General features: G+C 45.1%; 1 pseudogene; it reads right to left on the reverse strand.

Annotated features, from left to right (window-relative positions):
• Positions 1 to 529: 529 nt before the first annotated feature.
• LOC745767 (ATP synthase F(0) complex subunit C1, mitochondrial-like) lies at positions 530 to 1265 on the reverse strand (annotated as a pseudogene).
• Between the last annotated feature and the right edge of the window lie 6259 nt (positions 1266 to 7524).

A 7524-nucleotide genomic window follows, 5' to 3' on the forward strand; every position in this document is an offset into this window, starting at 1 on the left:
CAGCAGTCTCACTACTGCAGTACAAGAGTCATTTTATTTCTACATACTTCCCTTCAGCAGGGATCATATACAGTCATATTTTTGCCTGGCTTGCTGTGGTGGAAGGTTTCACATGGTAATACAATCATTTATCATAAAGGTGAATTTTTCACTGCTCTATAAAGATAACTAAAGAAAGCAAGGTATAGCTGAACCAGAACGGGCATTCAGAAAACTCTGACAGCTGTTGTCCCAGCCTTGGGTCTAAAACAGGTTAACTTAGTTGTATCTTCTGTAAAAGAAAATTACTGGAGGAAGTTTGCTTAACATAACACAGCCTCTTAGCCAAAGCACCAGAACTGAAAACTAGGGTTCTAAGTTCTGGATTCCCAGTTCAGTATTTGTTCCACCAAGAAAGTCGCCCCCTTGCCCCGCTTTTTTTTTTTTTTAAAAAGAGAAACGTGTTTAATGGTAAAACTCAGCACATGCCAGCACCAGGAATGTTATGGAGTTGTAGCAGCAAGGGTGAGTAGGTGACCCCCATGGAGCTTCACATGGCAAAGAGGATGAGGAAGGTGACTGTCAAACAGAAGAGTCCCATGGCCTCAGATAGGGCAAAGTCCAGAATGGCATAGAAGAGCTGTTCCTTGAGAGATGGGCTGATGGCATAGTGAATGATCAAGTTGCCAGACACCATTCCTATGCCAGCCCCTGAGCCAGTTACAATCGTGGGTGTGGTGTGGTGGCTCACACCTGTATTCCTAGCACTTTGGGAGGCCCAGGCAGGCAGATTGCTCGAGCTCAGGAGTTCACGACCAGCTTGGATACATTGCAACACCCGGTCTCTACAAAATATTAAACAATTAGCTGGGCATGGTGGCATGCATCTGTAGTCCCAGCTACTCAGGTGGCTGAGGTGGGAGGATCGCTTGAGCCCGGGAGGTTGAGGCTGTAGTGAACTGTGATTGTGCCACTGCACTCCAGTCTGGATGACAAAGTGAGACCCTATCTCAAACCAACCAACCAATTGTGATTGCCCCAGCATCAATAAACTTGGCTGCTGTGTCAATGTCCCAGGAGACAACACTGGTCTGGAACTCCTATCTGGCCACGTGGAGTGGAGAGCTGCTGTAGGAAAGCTGTTTGGATAAATTATTTGGCCTATTCAGAAAGGAGGCAGACACAGACCTGAGTAAACCCCTAGTACTACAGCAGATCAGAGCCTGAGAAATGAGTAGTGCCCCAGGGGTCTGCATTTTTTCAGTCTGCACTCCCACTGCCCTACATCTCCAGCTTGGCCCACAGCATTCACCCTGCCCAAGATGACTTAGAAGTTGCAATTTTCTAAATGCTGATGTGTTCTCTGATCAGAATCTTCCTCTGAGTGGGCACAGCAGGCTTCTGTTCCCTGGGCAGGGCAGAGGAATTCTTGTCCTTGGATGTAAAGAAAATAGGGAAATCTGCCCAAAGAATTAGCTGTGGTTCTTACTGCTCAGGAGTCTTCCTGGTTCCCCTAACTTTCCTCCAGAGTTCTATTTTCTTTCTTTCTTTCTTTCCTTTCTTTCCTTGCCTTCCTTGCCTGCCTGCCTGCCTGCTTGCTTTCTTTCTTTCTTTCTTTCTCTTTCTTTCTTTCTTTCTTTCTCTTTCTTTCTTTCTTTCTTTCTTTCTTTTTCTTTCTCTTTCTCTTTCTTTCTTCCTTTCTTTCTCTTTCTCTCTCTCTCTCTCTTTCTTTCTTTCTTTCTTTCTTTTTTGAGACAGAGTCTTACTCTGTTGCCCAGGCTGGAGTGCAGTGGTGCGATCTTGACTCACTGCAATTTCTGCCTCCAGTTTCAAGACATTCTCCTGCCTCAGCCTCCTGAGTAGCTGGGATTACAGGCAGCCATCACGCCCGGCTAATTTTTGTATTTTTAGTAGAGACAGGTTTTCGCCATGTTGGCCAGGCTGGTCTCGAGCTCCAGACCTCAGGTGATCCACCCGCCTCGCCTCCCAAGGTGCTGGGATTAAAGGCGTGAACTGCCACGCCTGGCCTGGAGTTCTATCTTCAAGTTTCTCTGTTCTCTGATCTTCAGAAGCTGCTGGAGAACATGGTCCCACTAGTTATTCACACACATCCATAAAACTCCCCACTTAGGAGTCAGAATGTCAGGTTGGCCAATGACCAATGAACCACAAGTCGGTGGTTGGAAACTTTCTTCAAAAATGAGGAACTTAAAAGTTGAAGAGCCTGTGTTGGTTGTTCCAGGGCAATTGTCCTTTATTCTGACCCAAACAAACCTCATGCAGCTCTAAATTCAGAAAATAACACGTGTTGGTGAGAATGTGGAGAAATTGGAATCTTTATGCATTGTTGATGGGACTCTAAAATGGCACAGCCACTGTGGAAAATAGCATGGAAGTTCCTTTAAAAAATTAAAAACAGAACAACTCTATGACCCAGCAATCTGACTTCTGGATATATATCCAAAAGAATGGGAAGCAGGGCCTCAAAGAAATATTTGCACACCCTTGTTTATAGAAGCTTATTCACAATAGCCAAGAGGTGGAAGCAAACCAAGCGTCCATCAAAGGAAGAATGGATAAATAAAATGTAGTATATACATACAGTGAAATATGATTCAGCCTTAAAAAGGAAGGAAATCCTGTCACATGCTACAACATGAGTAAATCTTAAGTCATTTTGCTAAATGAGATAAGCCAGTCATGGCCGGGCATGGTGGCTCACGCCTGTAATCCCAGCATTTTGGGAGGCTGAGGCAGGTGGATCACGAGGTCAGGAGTTCGAGACCAGCCTGGCCAACATGGTGAAACCCTGTCTCTATTAAAAAAAAAAATAGCCAGGCTTGGTGGCGGGTGCCTATAATCCCAGCTACTCGGGAGGCTGAGTCAGGAGAATCGCTTAAACCAGGGAGGCAGAGGCTGCAGTGAGCCGAGATCACACCACTACACTCCACCCTGGGCAACAGGGCAAGTCTCTGTCTCAAAAAAAAAAAAAAAAAAGAAAAGAAAAGAAATATGCCAGTCACAAAAAGGCAAATATTGCATGATTTCACCATCTAAAATAAAATTTAGTTAAATTTTATTTATTTATTAAATTAATTAAATTTATAGAAACAGAAAGTTGAACAGTAGTTGCCATGGGGTGGAGGAAGGGGGAACTGAGGAGTTATTTAATGAGTATAGCATTTTAGTTTTGCAAGATGAAAAAGTTCTGGAGGCTGGGCATAGTGGCTCATGCCTGTAATCACAGCACTTTGGAAGGCTGAGGAGGGCAGATCCCTTGAGCCCGGAAACAAGACCAGCCTGGGCCACATGGTGAAACCCTGTCTCTACAAAAAATACAAAAATTACCTGGGTGTGGTAGTATGAGCCTGCAGTCCCAGCTACTCGGGAGGTTGAGGTAAGGGGATCACCTGAGCCCAGGGAGGTAACTGCAGTGAGCCATGATAGCATCACTGCACTCCAACCTGGGCGACAGAGTGAGACCCTGTCTCAAAAAAAAAAAAAGTTCTGGAGATCAGTTGCACAACAATGTGAATACACTTAACAGTCTTGAACTGTATGTACACTTAAAAATGGGTAAGATGATACATTTTATGTTATGTGTTTTTTACAATTAATCGGCTGGGCACGGTGGCTCACGCCTGTAATCCCAGCACTTTGGGAGGCCGAGGTGGGCAGATCACGAGGTCAGGAGATCGAGACCATCCTGGCTAACATGGTGAAACCCCATCTCTACTAAAAATACAAAAAATTAGCCGGGTGTGGTGGCAGGCACCTGTAGTCCCAGCTACTTGGGAGGCTGAGGCAGGAAAATGGTGTGAACCTGGGAGGCGGAGCTTGCAGTGAGCTGAGATAGCGCCACTGCTTTCCAGCCTGGGCGACAGAGCGAGACTCTGTCTCAAAAAAAAAAAAAAAAAAAAAAAAAAATTAAAAAACTCAGTGAAAAGGTTAACAAACAAATTAGATATAATTGAAGAAGAAATTAATAAACTAGAAGAACTACCAAAATTATTCAGAATATAACACAGAGAAACAAAGAGATATCAGGAAACATGCATGATAGAATGAGAAGATCTAACATTTGGCTAACTGGGGTTCCAGAAGAAAATAATAGAGAAAATGGACAGGTAACACTCAAAGGGAAAATGCCTGAGAAATTTTCCAGAATTGCTGAAAAATATATATCCTGTTTCTTTTTTTTCTTTTTCTTTTTCCAATAAGCCTTTTGCACTCCTAAAATCCTGTTTCAGAAATCACAATGAATCTCAAGAATGATAAAAATAACCCACACTTAGACTCCTCACAGAGAAACTGCAGATCAAAGACAGGAAGATTACATTAAAAGCATCCAGAAAGCAATCAAGATGTATTTCAAGCCTGGCACGGCAGCTCACGCCTGTAATCTGCTGAGGCGGGCAGATCACTTGAGGTCAGGAGTTCAAGACCAGCCTGGCCAATGTGGTGAAACCCTGTCTCTACTAAAAATACAAAGAATTAGCCAGGTGTGGTGGTGCACGTCTGTAATCCCAGCCTGTAATATGCTGAGGTGGGCAGATCACTTGAGGTCAGGAGTTCAAGACCAGCCTGCCCAACATGGTGAAACCCTTTCTCTACTAAATAATACAAAAAATTAGCCAGGCGTGGTGGTGCACGCCTGTAATCCCAGGTACTTGGTAGGCTGAGGCAGGAGAATTGCTTGAACCCGGGAGGCAGAGGTTGCAGTGAGCCAAGATGGTGCCATTGCACTCCAGCCTGGGCAACAAGAGCGAAACTCTGTCTCAAAAAAGAAAAGAAAAGAAAATGGAGGAGGCCTTGTATTTGCAGGAGCCAGGGGATAAATGGAAACTTTCTGCTCAACTTTGCTGTAAACCTAAAACTGCTCTAAAAAATTAAATCTGGCCGGCCGCAGTGGCTCACGCCTGTAATCCCAGCACTTTGGGAGGCCAAGGCAGGTGGATCACCTGAGGTCAGCAGTTCAAGACCAGCCTGGCCAACACGGTGAAACTCCGTCTCTACTAAAAATACAAAAATTACCTGGGTGTGGTGGCAGGTGCCTGTAATCCCAGCTACTAGGGAGGCTGAGGCAGCAAAATTGCTTGAACCTGGGAGGTGGGGGCTGCAGTGAGCAGAGATCGTGCCACTGCACTCCAGCATTGGGCAACAAGAGCGAAACTCCGTCTCAAAAAAAAAAAAAAAATTAATTTGAAAAAAAAAAAAACCTCAAGGCAAAAAAAGACATCTAGAGAGAAAAAAAGTAATGAACAAAAATAAGCAACAAAAATAATAATTACATAGACAGGAAACATCTTAATTGAAACAAAACAAGACATTTTTCAAAACAAAAAAAATACACTTAATAAGGAATTTGAAGTTAGCTATTGCTCGGTATGGTCCTGCCCTATTTCCTACTCTCTTTCTCCTACCCTCTGTCTTCATTAATTTATTTTTCTTTTTTGAGATGCAGTCTTGCTATGTCACCCAGGCTGGAGTGCAGTGGTGTGATCTCAGCTGACTGCAACCTCTGCCTCCCAGCTTCAAGCAATTCTTCTGCCTCAGCCTCCAGATTAGCTGGGATTACAGATGTACACCACCATGCCTGGCTACTTTTTGTAGAGATGAGATTTCACGTTGTTGGCCAGGCTGGTCTTGAACTCCTGACCTCAAGTGATCTGCCCAACTTGGCCTACCAAAATGCTGGGATTACAGGCGTGAGCCACCCCCCCCCCCCAAGCTGTTTGTCTTCATTAATATGAATGACAGCTTTTATTCTGTAACTAGGAGAAGAGAGAGAGACTGAGATGAAGAAAGAGAGGGGAAAGGAAGTTCGTTGAAGGAAGAAAGGGTATTTGGCTTTTAATACTGATATTGACCTGGAGAGGAAAGGGGTCTAGAAAGGCCACTGCTTCATTATCATCTGGGGTTGGGGTAGGGGTTGGGGGAGTATGGTAAAATTATTCCCACAGCAAACCTCTATGGGGCAGAAGACCACTAGAGACACTTTCAATGATGGTGCCCATCTGTGCAAGAGCTTAGAAGCTATAAAGTATACTTACATATGTCATCTCATTTAGTCTCTGAGAGAGAGGTCACTTGCCTAACCTGTCAGGCAATGCCAACAACAGCATTTCTAGATCTATTGGTTAGTCTTTTTTTTCTTCTTCTTTTAGAGACAGGGTCTCACCCTGTTGCCTAGGCTGGAGTGCAGTGGTGTGATCATATAGCTCACTGTAATCTAGAATTCCTGGGCTCAAATGATCCTCCTGTTTCAGCCTCCCCAATAACATGGACTAACAGGCGGTGCCACCACACCCAGCTAATTTTCTTTTTTTTTGAGACAGAGTCTCCCTCTGTAGCCCAGGCTGGAGTGCTAGTGGTGTCCTCTCAGCTCACTGCAACCTCCTAGGCTCAAGCAATCCTCCTGCCTCAGCCTCCCAAGTAGCAGGACTATAGGCCCATGCCACCAAGCTTGCCTTTTTCTTTTTCTTTTTCTTTTTTTTGAGACAGAGTCTTGCTATGTCTCCCAGGCTGGAGTTCACTGCAATCTCCGCCTCCTGGGTTCAAGCAATTATCCTGCCTCAGCCTCTCGAGTAGCCGGGACTACAGGTGCATACCACCATACCCTGCTAAGTTTTGTATTTTTAGTGGAGACGGGGTTTCGCCATGTTGGCCAGGCTGGTCTTGAACTCCTGATCTCAAGTGATCCACCCACCTCAGCCTCCCAAAATGTTGGGATTACAGGCATGAGCCACCATACCCAACCCCTGGATAATTTTTTGTATTTTCAGTAGAGAGAGGTGTTTTCCATGTTGCCCAGGCTGGTCTCCAACTCTTGAGCTAAAATGACCCGCCCATTCGGCCTCTCTAGGATTACAGGCATGAGCCACCATGCCTGGCCCCTAATTTTTGTTTTTTGATTTTTTTGTGGAGATGGGATCTTGCTCTGTTGCCTGGCTGGTCTTGCACTCCTGGCCACAAGTCAGGCGTCTGCCTTGGCCTCCCTAGCAGCTGGGATTACAGGCATGAACTACCACCCCCAGCCCTCTTGGTTAGCCTTATACTTCCTGATATTTGTTAGTTGCAATTTTGCAGGCTCCCTCTAATTTCAACATTTCTTGTTGCTTATGAGCAGAGAAAGGTAAGCTAAGATTTTGAAAATTTTTATCTCCAGCCTGGACCTTTCACAGGAAATCTGGACTGCTAATTGAAAGCAACACTGGAATATCTAAACAAGCACTTCAGGCCGGGTGCAGTGGGTCACGCCTGTAGTCCCAGCACTTTGGGAGGCTAAGGCAGGCGGATGACTTGAAGTCAGGAGTTTGAGCCCATCATGGGCAACATGGAGAAACCCCGTTTCTACTAAAAATACAAAACTTAGCCAGGCGTGGTGGCTGACACCTGTATTCCTAGCTACTGGGGAAGCTGAGGCAGGAGAATAGCTTGAAACTGGGGTGGCAGAGGCTGCAGTGAGCTGAGATCGAGCCACTGTACTCCAGCCTGGGTGACAGAGCGAGACCCTGTCTCAAAAATAAAATAAAATAAAATAAA

This window comes from Pan troglodytes, chromosome 2 (assembly GCF_028858775.2).
Source record: "Pan troglodytes isolate AG18354 chromosome 2, NHGRI_mPanTro3-v2.0_pri, whole genome shotgun sequence".
Classification (NCBI taxonomy): Eukaryota; Metazoa; Chordata; class Mammalia; order Primates; family Hominidae; genus Pan; species Pan troglodytes.